The sequence below is a fragment of the Coturnix japonica genome, chromosome 2 (genome assembly GCF_001577835.2).
Source record: "Coturnix japonica isolate 7356 chromosome 2, Coturnix japonica 2.1, whole genome shotgun sequence".
In the NCBI taxonomy this organism is placed as follows: Eukaryota; Metazoa; Chordata; class Aves; order Galliformes; family Phasianidae; genus Coturnix; species Coturnix japonica.
In genome coordinates, this window is record NC_029517.1 from 107,992,438 (window position 1) to 108,012,115 (window position 19,678).

The following is a 19,678-nucleotide window of genomic DNA, read 5'->3' on the forward strand; positions in this document are numbered from 1 at the left end:
AAATATGTTATGTATTCTTCCCTCTGATACAGAGAACAATAGGGGGAATATTTGCAGTCCTCAGGGCTTGAGTAAATACCACAGGTTCTTAGAAATTTTTGAGTATTTTTTGAGTAATTATGAAGATTTTCATTTAATGTGAAACATGTTAGGGCTTGTGTTTATGGTGAGTTTCTAGTTTTTAAGGATTCCTTTTTTTCCTAGCAGACCTCCTGTTCACTTCAATGGTGGCTGCAGGTGCTGAAAATCCAGTTGAACAGTCCATACTGATTTGAAAATTTGTAGCGGTCTTTCTCTCACACACATGCTCACACACATTCCTCTTTACCCTTCTCTGTTTTCCCTTCCATCTGCACAAGATTAAGACCAATCACACCATACACAGATACTCATTTAATGGGCATATGAATGTTGCAAAGAAATAGTTAAATTAATTGAAATGAAAAAACAAACAAACAAAAGCAGATGAGCTTCTCAAGCTGTTCTGTTTTGTTTTTAAACTTTTTAAAAATCAAATGCAATAAGAAGGTACGTTTCCAAAAAAAAAAAAAAAAAAATTTCCAAAAAAAAAAAAAAAAAAAATTGAGTTTCGGGATATATGCAGATGAGTGAATTATTTTAGAAGTATCTCTATTGTCTTTTTACAAAGGTCACTGTGTTTTACAACATGGGGAAAAAAGAAAAAAAAAGGAAAAAAAAAAGGAAAGAAAAAGGAAGGAAAGGGAAGGAACTATATCACATTTTTGCTAGACTTGAAATAAAAAAAGTCAATTGGAAATGCAATGTAAACAGGATTATTTAAACTCAGCGTGCCTTAGGATAGAAGCAGCTTTTAAGCAAGTTGTTACATGAGGGTCCAGTATTTCTGAGATTTTATGAGAGTAATCTAATGCATTGGTCAGACAAGGTTAAGAATAATGCCCTTGCAGTCTCCCTAGTTCCAATGATAGTATTTCATGTGTAAAAAAGGCTACACTGTCTGGACATTGGTGAAATTGATGTGTAGAAATATAAATTTGGAGATTTGGTTATGAATTTAAATATTCCTAAAATAAAATACTATAATAATAAAATATCCATGATCTTTTTGAATCTTTTCTTTTTCCTGAGTTATGCTTTGTTGTCCATCTTTTTCTCCTTTCTCCACATTAGCTTTCACAACACTTCCTGAGGCTTTTAGAAATGTCATAAACTTACTGTATCATTACTGATGCACACAAGCAGGAACATAAATGAATACTGTATGTGGATGATATTCCACTTTTTATAACCCATCCTGATATTTCAATCCCAGCTATTACACTGTCCATAAATCAGTTTGGGATCCTCTCTGGCTTTAAAAGTAATTATAATAAATCCAAAGATATGTTTATGTATAGGAGGCCAATTGAACCCTTTGCTTTTCAGTTTCCATTTAAATTGGTCTCTAGAGGTCTTGCCCCAGATTATTTATTCCTTTTTCTTTAGATCTGCTGTACAGATTTAATCTTGGTTCTCTGCTTTGTACAATTCAATGGACTCCATACAGGTGGTTTTGCTTCTTTTTTTTTTTTTTTTTTTTAATTATTATTAGGAGAACAGGCAGTCATTAATTAAAACAAAATATTCTGTACTTTTTCTCCAGTAATAAATAAACTTTCTAAGAAATGGTGATGAGTAGCTTTAGAAATGTTTCTGTGTGACTTGAAAGCAATTGCTCAACTTCTCTACTTATTCTAATACAACACAAACGCTGTGTTAGTCTGCTCTGTAGATTTTCCCTTTCTTGACTGCTATGTAAAATTCAACTTCTAAGTCCTTTCTTACTACATCCTTCTGACAGATTAGATGCTCATACAAAAGTCAAATCAAGGTAAGTTTTTGTGTCAGTAGGTGTCACGGCAGCGGAACTGCATGGCTGGAAAACTTTGTCTGATCTCACAGACTTGTGATTTCACAATGCTATCATTCCAGAAATAGAGAAAATGCCAAAATGTCTTGAAAGAGAACAGCTGAGAGAGATTATGGCAACAGTATGCCAATACCAATTTAAGAAATAAGGAAATTTGTATATAAATTCCTTTTTTATATATTTATGTAAATGATATATATTGCTATCTTATAGAACTGAGGAACACCCATAATATTTTGCAAATTTTATAAAGAAAAGTTTTCTGTTTTGTTTATTTGTTTGTCTGGTTTTTGTTTTGTTTTGTTTTTAATAAAGGAGTTGTCATGTGCAAGTAATCACAGGAGTCCAGGGGCTGTGGCTTTAAGAACTCCACAAGTTATCTTAAGAATGGAGAAAAAAAATCAGGTGGTGACCTAGAAAGTAGGAGCTTTTCTAGAGACTGAGACTGTGGAATTGAGAAATGCTGGAAGCTAATGAAAGCTGAACTGAAAAAATAGAGTAGAAAAACAGAACCCAATCTGCAAGGACAAGATAAGTAAGTTAGCTTAGGAACTTTTATTTAAACTAAATCTCAATGAAAGGATTCAAGTTTTCTCCCTTTAAATTACAGAGAATGCTTGTTGTGATTTTATATTTTAATTTATTTATGATAGCAACTTCTTTGAGTTTGGAAGCCCTGTGTAAGCATTTCTTTATAAAAGGGTTGGAGTACTTCTGTGTCTGTCTCTTAACAGTTCACTCTTACATCATTATGTTCCTTACAATTTTGAAATTATCTCACATATCATGTGGCAACTGATGTATATTTCCAAATAAAGGCACACCAGGCAAGCTGTTCCAAATTCTCTTTTGCTAATTGAGATGAAGTTTCAAGTATGCCAGGTTGTTTACATGAGAGTCTTTCCTGACAATTCATTATAGAAACAAATTATAAATATCAATTTCAATCGTAGAAAAACAAAACTTTCACTGAAAGTGAAAATTATTTCAGTGTTCCAGGAGCTGTAAAAATCATTTCTTCCAAGATTTGTAAAACTACTTGCATTCATTTTCCATTTAATCTTGAACGATTACGTTTTGGAATCTCAATTTAAAATACAGATTTATTAGCTCATCGTATGTTAAAGAATTTTTACCTTCCTATCTTGACCCAACTGAGACAAATACAGATTGAAGAAATTATCTATCTTTGTTTGGAGTTACAACTCTACTTGGATCAAGTAGACCTAAAACCATTCTGATAAATAAAGGTACCTCCTGGAGCTGTGTAAAATAGTTTTATGCACATGGATTCTATGAAAATGCTTTGTTGTTTTTTGTTTATTTTTTTTTATTGCCCGTGGATTGATTTTTTGAAAATACATTTCAGAGTTTTTTTTATTGAAGAGAATTAATTAGATGCTATAATCTCATATTTAGTGAGGATTAATACCACATTATTAAACTGGCATGGAATGTGGGTATTCTTTTAAAAGACTTGTTCTCTTTACCAAGGTTAAAGCTGTGAGGTCTAGAAAGGCGAGTTTTACATGCTTTTTTGTGCAGTTTTATTCCTTGCTAGCATGTAGCCTCTTATGTAAGATAGCAAACATGAATGAGACAGATGTAATCAGTGTTAATGAACAATTTTTGATGCTGCTATTTATCTTGTTTTAGAACTTAAAATAATGGAAAAGACAACTAAAATAAAGAGTGAAATTAAAAAAAAAAATGAGGAAATATTTTTTATACAATTATTAATTAACCTTTCAAACTGATTCCAAGAGAAAGCTGATTTCTGATTTCACTAGGATTCAGGAAAGGGATAAGTCTGTCTAATATACTTTCAATTAAAATATTAGAAGTGCATAAGCAAACTAGAAGAGCAATAACTTCCTAAACTGGAAATTGTTGAGAAAATCAGTAAGAATAAAAATGGTGAAAGCAAGGAAGAAATTTGAGAGTAAATGTGTACTTAGTGTTATATTAACTGTATAATCTTTTTCTTTTGAAAATCTGTAAAGATAGAGTGATTAAAAAAAAAAAATGAAAAAAGGACTGAAATTTAAATGGAGAAAATTAGAAAGTAATTTTTTTTTAATGTATGATTTACCTTAAAACTATTTCCTTAGAAATAGTCATTCTTCCAAATAAATCTGAGGGAATGCTTTTCTACCTGTTAGAACCTTGATCTTGAAGTATGCTGAGGTTTGCATTTCAGTCTGAGTACTTTAATTGTTTTGGCTCAGCACCATGCTGAATTGCAACCGTGGCCTTTAACTGCTAAGAGGAGATCACTCTAGCAAACAGAACAACATATCCATAGCAACAGCATTAGTCCTGAGTTTTTAAAACACAAAATGGTAATTTATTTTATTTTATTTTATTTTAATTAATGTCTCATAATTTATAACAGTGATGACCTCCTGGCTGGGCATTTCCAAGCTATTAATGACAGTCTGAGTTATGCGACCTTGACTTCACCTTCAACCATTAACTCTTCTATCTCATCATTAACTGCTGAGAAATACCCTCCCTTTTGGTCATTATTTCTTATATATGCATCTCATAAACAGATATTTTCTGTAACAATTACATGTCAGAGTAATTTCCTTTTTTTATTATTAGTATTTACTTTTTATCTATTTTTGTTTTTAAGCCACAAGGATCTTTAGCACCTAGAAGCTTGCAGACTACTTAAGTTTTGAGGAAAGAAGTCATCATTTATGTACAGGAAAATTGGAGAAAGTGGGCTTAAAACATCACATTTTACATGGGAGGAAATAGCCTTGCATTTTTTGAGTTGTGTCTATGGATCATATTCAGAAATGCTGAGGAATTCATTTTTAGATCAGGCATTTAGATGTACAATATATACAATACCAGCAAGAAAACCCTTAGCATTAATAGTAAAGGTGACCTCTACGTTATCCCTCCTGACTACCGGATCTTTAGACAAAATGGTTAGTAATTTCACTGGGATTAATTTGCCAGCATTTTGCAGGCCCTTATCTTATTTTCTGATACTCATAGAGGGATCAGAATCCACATGATATATTTCTCTTATCTGTCAGTGCAGCAGCATAAGATAAAAGAAGATTCTTATTGAATGGATATATTTTTCATTGTCCTTCATAGTATAGATTAAATGGGTCTTGTACAATTTTTCTTTTCATGATAGACCAAGTCATACTTCTGCATAAATAACTTTTGTGTAATTTGAGAATTCCTATGAAGTGCCCAGTAATCATTTTATTTATTTATTTATTTATTTATTTATTTAGGTTGTAATTAGTGGCTTTACCTGAATCAAAAAACAAATTTTGCTGGAGAGAAAAAAGATAGGAGGTTACAAGTGAGTTATTTTCAAGGGTGGAACATTGTTGTCTGCAGGACTGACAAAGAATATTATAACCTAAGACTAGAAATATAAGCAACAGAATCGTTTTAATTTGTTTGTTCAAGTAACTCAGACTCACTGTTGTACTTCTGTATACAGTGACTGTATTACTTATTCCTTTGCATGGGAATTGCGATGGCAAAATCCTAAGCCAGCAGGAAATATATCTGTCCTATGAGAAAATAAGATCCAGGAGATACAGTTTGTTTTTCTTTTTGTTGTTGTTATTTTATTTAGGTGTCTGGTTTATTAGAACATATCATCTTAATTTTGTACAATAGTGAGAGAAAAAAAGCAGGGAGAGGTGAACAAGGCCAAAAGAACGTAAACCAAAGAAGTAAACTCTGCAAATCTTGATGAATACAACTCCACTGGTAAGTGACAATATAGGTGAAACATTTCTCTTTTAAACTTTTTTTCCATTAGTTTTTTGACAGGAGTACACTAGTTCAGCTTTAATGAGATTCTAGTGTAAAAACTTCAGGGCTAAATAAAAGAAACAAATCAAAAGGACCAGATGATTGCCATTTAATGTGAAAGAATGAAAGTGCAAACAATCATTGTATGACATCTAGCTGTGCTAGTCACTGCAGAATGACAGGTAGAACAATTCAAAGTTACTGATCTAAAGATGGAATAACAGCTTATATGTTTGAAGTGCTCAGAAGATGAAGAAATAAAACAGACTCTAAGATAAGACATGGTTAAGCCTTTTAAATTCCATGCCTTATTGTCAGTATCATTTGAACGCTTTTGTACACTTTTTTTCTTTTTTTTCCCCCCTCTGAAACTATTTTATCGAAGGAATTACTTTTATGAGCTGATTTTTATTATTATCCTTCAGGCTGAATGGTATGCTTTGTTTTTCAACAAGATGAGAAAAAATGTACACAATGAAAAGTATATTACTCGTTGGCTAAGCACCCATATTGTATTTATTCAGAAGACTGTATTCTGAAGATATATTGTTAAACCATGCATTTTAAGCAAGTTTAATAATTCACATGCTAATTAGCTCTACAGGTAGCCTGGCTTTTTTAACATGCAACACAACAGATTTGTTGTAAATTTCTGTTTATCTTTTCCTTTTCTATTATTTCCTTGATATTATTTTAAAGCTGGGAAAAATCACCTATTCTTTCTTTCAGCAAGCCTTTTTATCAGTGAAATAACCTATTCTAGTTACTGCTGGAAACAATAATCTGTAATTGCTGCTTTCAGTCCTAATTTGGCCTGTCCCTAGTTTTTCATCTCAATCTAATCTAAACCTATTTGAGCAAATAAAATGATATTTACCTCATCCTCTGTTACAAGCTTTCAAGATTACATGCTTCAGGAAAAATCAATACAAAATACCAGCTTAGCAGCAGGTTTGTGCTCAGAAAGAATGCTAACTTTTCTTTCCTGTATTTTCTGACTCTCTTCTCCCCTGGAGTGAAAGCAAACCTTAGACCATAAAGAATGAAGGGAAAAGAAAAAAAAATAAAAATAAAAAAAAAAATCCCAAGCTTCAGTGATATGTTTGGTTCATGGTTAGTAGCCACTTTTGAGCTCACAAGCCAAAGTGCAGTGCATGGTCATGCTCCTAACCTTTAGCTTCTGCTTCCGCACTACATATCTTAGAGAGTCCACCAAAAGGAAGAATGTCGACCTCTTGGATGATTTTTCAGACTCAAATGCCATCTTCATTTATTATTTATATGCTTTAAGCAGCTGGGATTTGAGGTAGCATCATACCTGACTGACTGATTTAGGAAGTGGCCACCTCTCTGTGGGGGAATCTCTTGAGAATAAAATCCTATTACTTTCCAAAAAGATTACTTCATTTACTGCCTGAAATAAGCTTTTGATGAAAACATTTCAATGTTTAGTTTGTAAACAAGCAACGTTTCTCAGCTGTGCTGCCTTCCTTTTTCTTTCTTCTTTTAAGTGGATGCTTTTTGAAATGTATGTTTGGTTGTTTGTTTTTTTTTAATCTTCTTTCATTTTGTTGGTTGTAGATTTTCTGATCATGAACCAGATTAATACAGAAAGAAAGGCATTATATTAATTAAACTGCACCTATAAACTTTTTCATGTGATTTTTCCTCTCTTTTTTGTAACAGAACAGAAGAGATCTATTTTTTAAACCTTGAGTTGGATTTCTCTTTCATACCTCTCTCCACAGGCCTCCTTTCCCATCCCCACTCAATGAATAGTCTCTGATTTGAAAAATTGTAAAGAGTTATTTGGTCTCCCTTTACACCGTCTGGGCTCATAATTGTGTAATAGTTATGTAGTGGTTGAAAGAAGCACTCAACCAAGTCAAATACTTACCTTCATAACCTATTTTTGAAATAATTAATTCAGGACTCCAGTTTTCTCAGTAATGTAACATGATAGGTATGTCCTTTTCTTTCAATGCATACATAAGAGTAACAAAAACACGTCCAAAAGAAGTAAATCACGCAAGTTTTAATTTACTCAAGATCAATAGCAATAAAATTAATGTATTTAGGGGGAAGAAACAACAATATATATATATATATATTTTAAATAGGAGATTAAGACCTAATTGTAGTCACCTAACTGAGATTACTAAATTAGTACTCTAGTCACTCTAGGTACGTAAATAATCAATGGAGACAGAGAAGCACCTTCAAGAGTGTTTAAGTCCCAGGTGAACTGAACTTCCCTTTAGAGATGCTTATTTCTTTTTATTGCTCTAAAGTACTGTCAGGAAATTCATTCTAAACTTATTTAGGATAAATTCTGACTGATAATTTTATTGCCAGCATCTTCTAAGCTTAAGAGCTTTATTCTACAGACCTTTTGTCCCTCTCTGTTCTCTAAAATCCCAGAGGGACTGAAATGACTGTTAGCTTCTAGTTCAGCACCAGTAGAAACAATGAAAATCTTAGGAAGAGCTGTTTGTGAATGTAATTACTTTATTTTTAAAGTGAATAGTTAGATACAAGTCACTGAAAAATGATAGACCAGTATATCATTCCTTTTGCACATTCAGGATTTACCAGTGATTAGGTGAAGTCAAGTCTCTCCCACATTGCTTTTTTTTTTTTTTTTTTTTTTTTTTTTTTTTTTTCTGTTCAGTCCTGTTTATCTTTGGTAATGATTTATCCTGTAGTCTCAAATGATGATGTATCTCCCCTCTAAAGTGCAGAGTGGGACAGTTTACACTTCCCAGAGCTGTTTCAAGATCTCTATAGATGATTTTACGACTTACATTTAATTCATGTTTCAGGGCTACTCTTTTTTTTTTTTTTTTTTTTTTTTTTTTTTCCTAAGTCAAAACCAGAACTACATTGACAGGTTTTGAAGTCTTTGACTCTTTTCAACAAAATCTGACTTGCAGGTGAAAATCTTAAGAATACTAAATTACCGTGATTGGCTGATACAGTCTATCTCATCCATATGCATGCCTCTACTGCCAGCAATGAGGTGTTGTGTCTCATTTAGCTCTGGAACACAAATAGGCATTTAGAACCATTTTCACTCTGTAGAATTCCTGTATTTTGTTAGACACTTTTAGTTTTTTGTTTGGAAATCTACATGTGGTACCTTACAGAAAAATCTTTTGCTATGTCTTTGGTTATTTTTAGAAAAAATTTTAAAAGTGCACTACGGTGGAGCTTGGGGTTAATTGTGATTAGCTGTCTGATCCAACTTTCAGTGTCAAGCGATAAAGGATATTTTCCTCAGGAAACCACTACTTCTTCCTACTTACTTTAGGAAACTTCCCTCTAGTGGAAGGCTAGTGGGGAATTGTCAGACCTAACTCACCATAATGGACCCTAGCTTGTGCACAGCAGTAGGAGATAGACATCACAGTTGGGGATTAGAGCAAGTTTGTGTAGGAGCTGGTCATGAGTACCTAAGCTAAGTACCCTATGAAATATCTAGCAGCTTTTCCCTTGCAATGTAAAAAGAACAGACTAGAGCAAGGACAGGTCTTGTTTTATCCAGTAAAAATTGAGGAAAGGATGGATCTTTATTGGAAACATCTAGTGCCACGTCATGCTCATTAGCAGAGGGAGAAATGCAGAAGACTGTGGTACTGTTGCAAACATTGAATAGATGCTAATGGTGAAAACATTCAAGCAGTAAAATGCTATGAGAATAGAAATATGATATTCTTTTTTCTTCTGTCCTATTGTTTAAGAATTTATTCTGCTATGATTCCCTTAGTTTGGGAATGAAATTAAATGCCATAATGTTTGGGGGGTTTTTTTTGTTGTTTTTCTCATTACTATTTTTGTCTCTTTGAGAGGCTAATAAAGAATAATTTAGTCTAACATTGTCTATCTAAGGTATGATTCACCTCAGCAGCATCAAAGGGAAAGTAGTTGAGTTTCCTGCTAACTCCTCCAGCTGCTTCTGGAGGACAGTTCAGGGTCTCTATATTGGGGGAGACATCTAAATTACCTCAGTTAATTTCCCCATGCTTCTCCAGTCCATTCATAATAGACACTTGATCTTAGAAGTCTTATATTTCACTGATAAACTCTGCAGACTACTGATACATTTATATAGTATCTGGTACAATGGGGTATTATCTTGTGAACCTTATGTACATCCAATATGAAATAAAAAAAATCAAAACAACTAACATTAAAAATGGTAATGGCAGTAATAATGGCAGTATTCATTAGCAATGATAGGAATAAAACATTTTCTCCATTTCTAATGATGCGTTCAGGTGAAAAGCTACTTAACAACTTCGCTTAACAGCTTGTGCTACTTTTTGAAGAAAGAATAATTTCTGAAGAGTTAAATGTTGCAGAATCAGAATGATATGACTTCCTTTGAAAAGTCTAAATGGATAGATAACATTGAAAGTGCTGGCTGCTTATTAAGGGCAGCTGCTCCTCCCTCTTCTTTTCTGAGAAGTGACAAAGAAAGGTAAACAAGATAACAGCAGAAGTTACTTCAGAGTGCCACAGCTGACAAGGAACCTTCATCTTCCAGAAGCTGTCCGTAAACTAAAATTGTCCTGTAAATGCTGAGATTCAACTTCAGACTTAAATCTCAACTGTTTGAGCCACTGGACAGATCTTTAAGTACCTTTTATTATCTCAGGATATGGAGATTTGTCTTAAATTTCGAATACTGTCAGGCTCTATATTCGCTGTCCTAAAAAACAATTGATATCTTCTTTTTCTTTTTTTCTTTGGTTACATGATAGGTTCCTTGAATTTATATTTTGCATGCCTAAAGCATCAGTTTTAAAACTGATCAAAAACTAGTTGCTTCTGACCCTTCTTCTATTTATCTAAATGTATAATTTCCAAAATATGAATGAGGATCTAACTCCTACACTGCTCATAGCTGTTGAACCTCAGTAATTGCTTTACTTTTCTGAACTTTAAAACCTACCAAGTGCCATCATAGACCCTGTTTTTAAATTCAGCTTGAAAGCATTTCTTCCATTCTCCACTAGCAGTCATTCTTGGAGGCTTAGTTGGTTAAGCCAACAAAGGATCTAAGCTGCATTTTACTGTTCACAATGTAAGCACATCCAATTATACCCAGCCACACATGCAGTATGTTTGTGCCTAACATTAATTATATAGAACAGACAACATCTCATAAATGACCTCTTAGCTCTGAAAGGCTAAATTGTGTCAAAGGAAAAAAGTATAAAAGTGATTGTCTTAAAACTAAATCCTGTTCATGTGTATGTCCAAACAATACTGGAGAAGGTATCTTTTGGGTGCTACATAGTGTAGGGCATCTCTGCCCACATAAAAAAAAAAAAAAAAGAAGAAGAAAAAAAGAAGAGAAGAGTCTAGAGAGAAACATGAGTCCAAAAATAAATAAATAAATAAATAAATAAATAAATAAATAAATAGATTGAGCGAAGATTATAGAGCCTTCTACTATGCTTTTGTCACTTCCTCTTCTCCCTTTCCCCCCTGCCCTCTAACTAGTACATTTTCTTATGAATTGATAGAACAGGATACAGGTTGCTTAATTTGTTTGGGTTAGTAAATGTAGAAAATGTAATATCCATGCCTTATCATATGGGGGAAAAATGATGCAGTATTAGTAATACTGAAAGGAAATCAGAAGTTTGAATTTTCTGTACTTTACATTTCCAGTGGGATATTATTTTTTCTTTTTTCTAAAGTATGGAATAATTTCCAGCTGTTGGATATTTTTTTTCCTCCTTGAGATGGTTATTCTTTCATATTTTCATCTGTTGCTTGGAATTCAGTCTCAATTGGAGGAAGAAGGCACCAAAGTCAAATTACAGCTTAAAAAAATGTTCAACTTCTATTTGTGGGACAGAAGGAAAAAAGACCCAATGGTCCAAAGTAACCCAGAAACTCAGAAGAAATTGTTTATTGGTAAAATAAATCCCACACATTCAGACGATGGAAAATAATAAATATTACTAGGCAGAGTATTCTAGTTCAGAGGCAATTTTGACATTTTGAAAGTTGAGATTGTAGTTATCTTTAAATAAACTGTTTATTTTTTGCATTGAAGATCTGGATTAAAACAAATTTGCAGCATGCTATGGAGCAGTAGAAATCTCATAGTAAATATTCTTTTTTATTCTGTATTCTGCACTTGTGCTTGTCTGTTACTTTTGCCAGACATATTTTGCAATATTTGTATTAGTGGAGTACAATTTTTAAGAGCTTTTTTTTTTTTTTCTTACTTGCAGTAGTTATTATTTCTTTTAAAATTAATATATACAGTAGAATATTCTGTTTTAAAAAAGTAATTTTGCAATGTATTAAAACATTTTTTTAAGCTAAGACAATATAATTTTAAGTAGTTAATGTTCTGAAATATATTTTTGCTTTTGTTACAGATGAAAATTATTTTGAATTTCAAAAGATTATTTCTTTTATATACTGTATATTCCAAGATGATTTCAATGCACTTTCACTTAGAAAAGGTAGCTGCTATTACATATGAATTTTCAAAGCTTGCCAGGGCCTTGGAAGGAATGATGAAAATTACTATTGCACGACCTTCAGGTTTTCTTTGTTTCATAAAAGGCTAAGATAGCATTTTTGTCATTTTTCTTTCAGCTCAGGTCTTTCATCATAAATATCAAAGCGTGCAATTATGCCTGCTCATATCCTACCATATTCTGCCTGTTTTCTATCCATAGTGATAGTGTTCTCTTTCAGTATACCTTTTTCTTTTGTTTTTCAAAAATCTGAAAGAAGTCCCATGTTTTTGTCGAGTGCCATAAATTGTTCATGAAATGCATGCTGCACTGATTAAAAAGAAGAAGATTTGATGTAAATGGCTTTTATTCTTTTGTTCTAAGCAAGTCCTAAAGTAATGTTCAGACGTCAAATTTAACAGGATCATAGGAGACTGATTTGGCCTACAGGTAGAATTTTTAAATAGTATTCATTGTAAAAAATGAGACAATATTCTCTCCTATTAAAATCTATCTTCTTCTGGTTTCACACACAATTATTCCAATTGTTCCTTCATATTTTTCATATACAACTTGTTCTATCTTGTTTTATAGTTTCATGAGAGCTGATCATCAAAGATACAGATTGTATGTAGCTACTATTGCCTACATTAAGTCATAAATGCATAATATCTCTTAAAATCAGGTTTCTTCTGTTTCTATGCCTTTAATACTTCAAATGGGTGTCCATTTACTTTTTTTGGTTTTGTTTTTGGTTTTTTTTTAAGTATGTGTTCACAGACTTTTTCATTTTGCAAGGCATTTTGGCATAGCACAGGTGTAATATCAAACTGAAATGTCCATTGTTCATTTAATTCTGATTTTTTGGAAGACCAGTAGCTTAAATATTATTATCAACTTAAAGTGCCAAAATTCCATTAGCTGATTGAAAAAAAAAAAAAAGATCTTACATGAAAAACAGAAAAATAAACCTTTGTTGCTGCTTGCAGAAAACCATTTTTTGTTTTATATTCTGAGATTTTTATCAAATTTACAATGACAAAAGGAAGAAGTTGTTTTCATCAATTTGAACAGTGCTGTCACATGAATGTGAACTTACTGAATATGTCTTAAGTTAAATGTCAAGAGATATACATTTTCCGCATAGGATAAAATTGATTTCAAGTTTCTTTAACTGTGATTAAACAAAAAATCTCCACCATTTTTAAACCAAATGGAAATGTTGTAACATGTGTTAGAAAAAACATAAAAACATAAATGACTAAATATATGTTAACTAAAGTAGCTAAGGACACTGTTTTAAACAATAATAATTTGAAATATCAAAGCTTAGCTAATTTAGTAAAATTTACTTACCTGAGATTTTGATTAAATCAATAAAACTGGGGAAAATTCACCTTATCATTTTCATTAAGAAATTATTTAAGCATATTTTAATCCTTTTTTTTTGGGGGGGAGGAAGGCGGGAAATGATGAAAAGAACATGAAGAAGGGGGATGCTTTCTAATGATTATCTGATGTTGGTTTGTTGTTGTTTGTTTGTTTGTTTGTTTTTGGTTTGGTTTGGTTTTTTTTGCAAGTACCTTTTGAAAAGCCCCTCCCCACCGCATAAATACTCTAGAAAATCCCCAGCATAATGGCTACATGTATCAATGCTACAAAAGAAAGGAAGATGACACCAGATGAGCAGTCATTAATTCTTAAGACTTTTAAAATATTAATAGGACTTTGAAACAAGGTTGCTTGCTTATGCAGTGTCCATTGAATTCACTGTGAACTTGAAATGAAAGGTGGAAATTCTTAGATTGTTATATATTCTTCTTCCCACATCACAGTTTGTGCTTCTTTCTTTTCCCACACTAAATGATAAATATGGTCAGGAATTTTTATGCATAAAAAGATATCATGATAAAGTGGCTGAAAGCTATAAACCATGCAGCTGCTTGGGAAACATTTTAGTGTCTGTAGGAATTTGCAGAGGATTTGGACCTCTGAAATTCATTTGAAGCAACTTGGCTTCTACCAAATCTCCTCCTATCAGCGAAAACTTACATTTCATATATTAAGCTCAGCAATAAATATATTGAGTACCATTTTAAAATGCATTTTGTTCTACATACATATAACTTGTATTTCAGAATATTTTAAAGCCTATCCATAAAACGATCAATGTTATAATTTCTTTTTAATTGGAAGAAAAACTTTTATCCATTTTAGCAATCTATATGCTTAGCATAGAATAGAAATGACATGGTTTTGTGTGAGTTTTTGTTGTTGTTTGTGGTGGTGTTTTGTTGTTGGTAGTGTTTGGTTTTTTTGGCGGGGGGATTATACATCTTTCTATGAGCATATTATAATCAATATATCCAACTAATAAAATATTCCCTTTGTTAGGAAAATCATAAAAATGAATTTAAAAATACTTGAAGTAATAGTAAGAAATTATGTTGTTCTCCATTTTGCTGAAGGTAGACACAGAAAAAAAACACAGATTTTTCTGATCAAGGCTGAAGAGATCAGAGTTTTGTTGGTAAAGTTAAGCAGACATTCTCAATCAAAGAAGGGGTAAATATGAGATCCAGAACAAAACCAGGAGGAATTCTTCAAGGAAAGGAGGTAGAAGTTGGGTTTTTTTGCTTGTTTGCTTGTTTTGCTTTCCGTATATGCAATAAATAAGCAAGTAAAACAATGAGCTGGAAAAAAATTATGCTGTAGAGTTGATGGAAGTCAGAAGATGGAAAGTTTTCTTCCTCAAGTACTGCATAAAATTCAAGTAAAGAAAATGTGTCAGTGAAGGGGTTTTCAATCAGGAAAGCTGTAGATTTAATGTTTACTTCACCAATGAAAGTAAAAACTTTTGCATTACTGACTTTTTATTGTTAGGAATATGACATCGAATGCTCTGTAATAAAAAGATCAAAGATTGTGTTGTTATTACTATTAAGCATTGATACTACTAATTAAATACTATTAATAAAATTCATTTAAATTAGCACACTGCCAAACAAGCTGGGCTTAAAGCCTTTTAATTTTAGAACGACAGACACTAAAAGCTCACAGCAGAAAACAAATCTTTTAATAAATCTGAAGTGATAATATGCAGCACTTTTTTCAAACCACTAAGGTCACTAAGCAGAAGTCATCACAAAACAAATTATTTCAAAATTACTGGAATAAGGCACACCAAAAACAAGCACTGTGACATCCAAAAAGAAGCACTGTGACTTCAAGTTAAAGAAAAGATTTATTTATTTTTTTTAATGCTTCTTTTACTAGTATAACCAATCAAAATGACTCTCAAATCAAACATGGAGACAATTAAATTTTAGCTCAGGATGGACATATGTTGACTGCTTTATAACAGAATTATGAAGAGAATAACTAACTCCAGCAGAAAATTTAAGACAAAAGTCAGTATTAATAAATGGCAAAATATGCAAGACTACTAGGCCAAGCTGAAAATCCTATCTTTGTGAATCCAATAGAAAGGATCATAAATTCTGTCAGATAAGCATTTAAAAAAGAATGAGAGTGCTAAGGAGAACAGCAAATTCATATCTAAGTGTAAAGTGAAAATATGTGCGAAAATTTGTGGATCTTCAGGGCTCTCAGGAACTTCTGAATGATAAGGTCATAGTGATCAAAAAGCTTATTTCTTCCCACTAGTATTCATCTTAGGTCATATAGTGTTTTCAAGAGCTGCCAATTTTTCGAAGTTAATCCTACCGTACCATTATCAGTAAATTGATCTATCTTCATTATAAATATATGAAAACTAAATAAACTGGGATCAGAGACCTGAGCCTAAGTTGCTAAAATAGTACTTAAATTACTTAAAGAATAAGTAGCTGAAGGAATGACAAGTCATATCAAACTGTTCTCAGTGTTTGGCTGATCTTTGGTATTGAGGACAGCAGGAAGGAGGAATAGTTACAACAGGATGTCACATACGTCACCAAATCTGATGTGCTGACCTACAAACATGCTAAAATAATTTGCATTAACATTAAATATTAGGTCACTTTCAAAGTAATGCCTCCTATTTATTGACATGGAAGTTACAATAGATACAAAGAGTACAATAATACTATTTGTTATAGCATCTTCTCAGATACACACAAAAAAACTATATTTCAATACAGCCATCATCATTAACCACACATTTTCACCAACAAAGTAGAAGTGCATGCCATGCTCATAAAAATCTGCACCAGCAGAGGTAACCATTGTTGATATCACCACTGCTGAAACACACCACCCACCACCTCACTGTGCTCACATCCACTGTTTGATCTCTATAAATGTTCAGCAAACCCTGATGAATGTCACTGGGTGCATTTATTTTCCATATGGAGGAATTCAGTTCCACACTTTTGTTTCATGTGCACTTCCATGTTGAATGTGTCTCTGCTGCCATCCATCACACAGCAACAAAATGTAATGAAATGTTGGTGGGGAGGTTCAGCCTCTACAGCCATATCACCAGTATCTCCCTCTGACTCTGTGGACCACCATAATAAAATATGAAGTATTACTTTTGGAGCATCTCTTATACATACTTATATTCAGATTTGACTTTCAGTTAACTTGAAGTGCCATGAAGATGTCTGAAAAATAAAAATGACAGTGCAAAGGGATATGGAACTGAAGTGTTACTAGCTTTCTAATGAGGCCAAGCATATAATGTACACAAATGATATATAAAGAAGTTAAATCTCATATTCATAAGTGTAGTTGATGATGGTACATGTGCTTTGTTTTGGTTTGAAGTCAGTAAGAGAGAAGGATGAGGAGATATACATTATATTTTTATAGGTGTAAAGTCCATTTTTTCTGGGTTTTTAGTTTCCAAACAGTTACGCTCCTTTGGAGCTGTCTGTGTAGAAAGCTACCATAAAACCTTCTTAAATATATTGATCTTTTCTTGGGGTAATCCCTTAGCAACTCATTTGTAACTATCCATTCAATTAGCATAGAACCTATTACCCTTGAAATTCTTGGGCTTACTACCTTAGAAAAGCTAAAGCTTAAGGAATTGTTAATTAGGAGTTACGGGACTTAATTAAGCAGAAGAAGGAACAAAAAGTTCTCAAACATCGCACTGCATTTTAACTTTCATTTCTATTTAGAATAATAGTTGATTCTGTTAACGATAACATTAAGACGTCTTAAAGTTTGAGAATATATGTATCAAACAAGAAAAAAAAATTGCCTTGCGTAGACCTTTTAAACTATACAGTTCCTGTAAGGAAACTTCTTTTCATTCCATCCTGTATGATTTAGGCTTAACATCCTGTAGAAGGAAAAAAAAAAAAANAAAAAAAAAGAAAGAAAGAAAAGAAAAGAAAAGAAAAGAAAAGAAAAGAAAAGAAAAGAAAAGAAAAGAAAAGAAAAGAAAAGAAAAAAAAAGAAAAGAAAAGAAAAGAAAAAAAAGTATTTTCAAAGTTGCTGCTTCAGAGCAGAAAGTAAATTTTATGTCTGAACAAATTCCACAAATGTGGGTCCAGATGTACGGAGGTTAATAACACTTCATACTTTGCTACCACTTCGCTTGAGATAATTAAATAATTTAGAGACTTAATTCCATGCTTTCCTAAATAAGGTAAGGGTGTTAGAAAGGTCAAGAGACAGTTGGGTGTAGTTGATAGCCAAGTGGTTAAAGGCCAGTTGTAGATTAGTGAATACTCAGGAACAAAGAACTGCAGAACATGAATAATTTTGAAGAATTATTTCCTCACCACGTTACTACTCATGTAACACTTAAACAGTGTAAATACATCAAAACCACTGTCTCCTTGTTGCAAATTTTAGTATTAATCTTCAGATCATAAAGCACAACAGCACCAGCTACGCATCATTACAAACACTCCTTTTATGTATTACTGTGTATTTTTTATATTAAACCGGTTCTTACTACAATTAGACAGGAGAATCTGCTTAATGAGTAAGAAATGGTGGAAATAATGAAATTCTTTTAAACTTTTATTTAGTAAATTAATGACCGACATTTCTTTGGGTTTCAAAGAGGACCAAAGATACAATTTTTATATTAGAACGCTTAAAGGATTTAAAGTATTGTACATATACGTATATAATATATCTTAAGTAAATGGCATTTTGTATTTTAGCATTTTTTTCTTTAGCTTCCTAAGTTACCAGTGATGCAGATACCTTCTTGTATGTAGACTTGAAGGTGATATGGTGTATTGATCGGACACATCTTGAGACCTAATAATCAAGTACATGTTTTTATGATTGGCTGATGTTGCTTTGCATCTGGCTGCCTAAAGAGTGTTGAGTTGACTGAGGTCATCTATAGCGTATAGATAATCTACACGACTAATAAAAATGCTAAGAAGACTGTCAATCTGCTTTTCAATCATATCAAACCTCCTAATCCAATTTGTAATTTTCAAGATGAAACTAATCTAAAAAATAAAATATAAATGTTTACAAGAACAGAGTGATATTTTGCTGGTATACATCTAGCTGCCTTTTAACAGATGAGCTATGATAATGAATATCATAGCTTGGAAAACACATCTTTATGGACAGAACAGTACCAGCGATTATTATCCAAAGTAAAATAAATAAATAAGCATCTGTATCTGAGCCTGAGATATGTGGAATGCATTTCTTTATAACCTTAAATCTAGTTTGTGCTTCCTCATAAGATATTTTCAACTGCAGGTTTATATCTGAGGAGAGTATCTGTTTCAAAGTATGCATTATAAAAATAAAAGCAGTATTTAGCACTGCATAAAGTCAACTTCAAACATATTATTTTGCTGATATGATAAAATGTTCTTTATTTCAGCTTAATGGTTTTAGAGAAAGGAACAATGAAAAAGCTTTTGTATCATGAGCTGAATGAACACACAGTGAGGTAGTTCAAAAGCTGGTAGAACAGCCTGGCTCATAGGGTAGTGATCAGTGGTACTAAGTCTAATCGGAAGCCAGTTGGCTAAGTTAGGGAAAATATTACCAGCAGCTCAAGAGATGTGATCCTTCATCTCTAGTCAGCCCTGGTAAGTCCATACCTGGATTATTGTGCTTAGTTCTGGACTCACCAGCACAAGAGAAAAAAGGACATGCTGGAAAGATTTCAGCATAGGAGCACTAACTTGATCAAAAAATTGTAGCCCTTCTTCTGCAAGGAAGGGTTGAAAGAGTTCAGACTGTTCAGCTTGGAGAAAAGGAGGTTGATCAATATGTAAAAATACCTGAAAGAGGATGCAAATAAAATGGTGTCAGGCTCTTATCATTGGTGCCCAATGCCAAGATGAGGTAATGAGCACAAACTGGAACTCACAAGGTTCCCTCTGAACACCTGGAAGCACTTCATCACTGAGAGACAAACTGACCTCTGGTACGGACTGTCAAAAGATGCTGTGAAGTCTGCTCTTTTAAGATCAGCCTGCAAGTTTGCTTATTTATCTAGATTGGAAATGTACAGATTTGAAGGACAGACTATTTTGGTGGAAAAAGAATTGGTTGGATGGTC

General features: G+C 32.7%; 1 long non-coding RNA gene across 1 annotated transcript; it reads left to right on the forward strand.

The window, feature by feature from the left end:
• The first annotated feature begins 2,343 nt into the window (after positions 1 to 2,343).
• On the forward strand, positions 2,344 to 5,649 carry LOC116652936. The gene is made up of 2 exons (XR_004306168.1): positions 2,344 to 2,426; positions 5,508 to 5,649. It is a non-coding gene; the product is annotated as an uncharacterized LOC116652936 (long non-coding RNA).
• Positions 5,650 to 19,678: the final 14,029 nt, after the last annotated feature.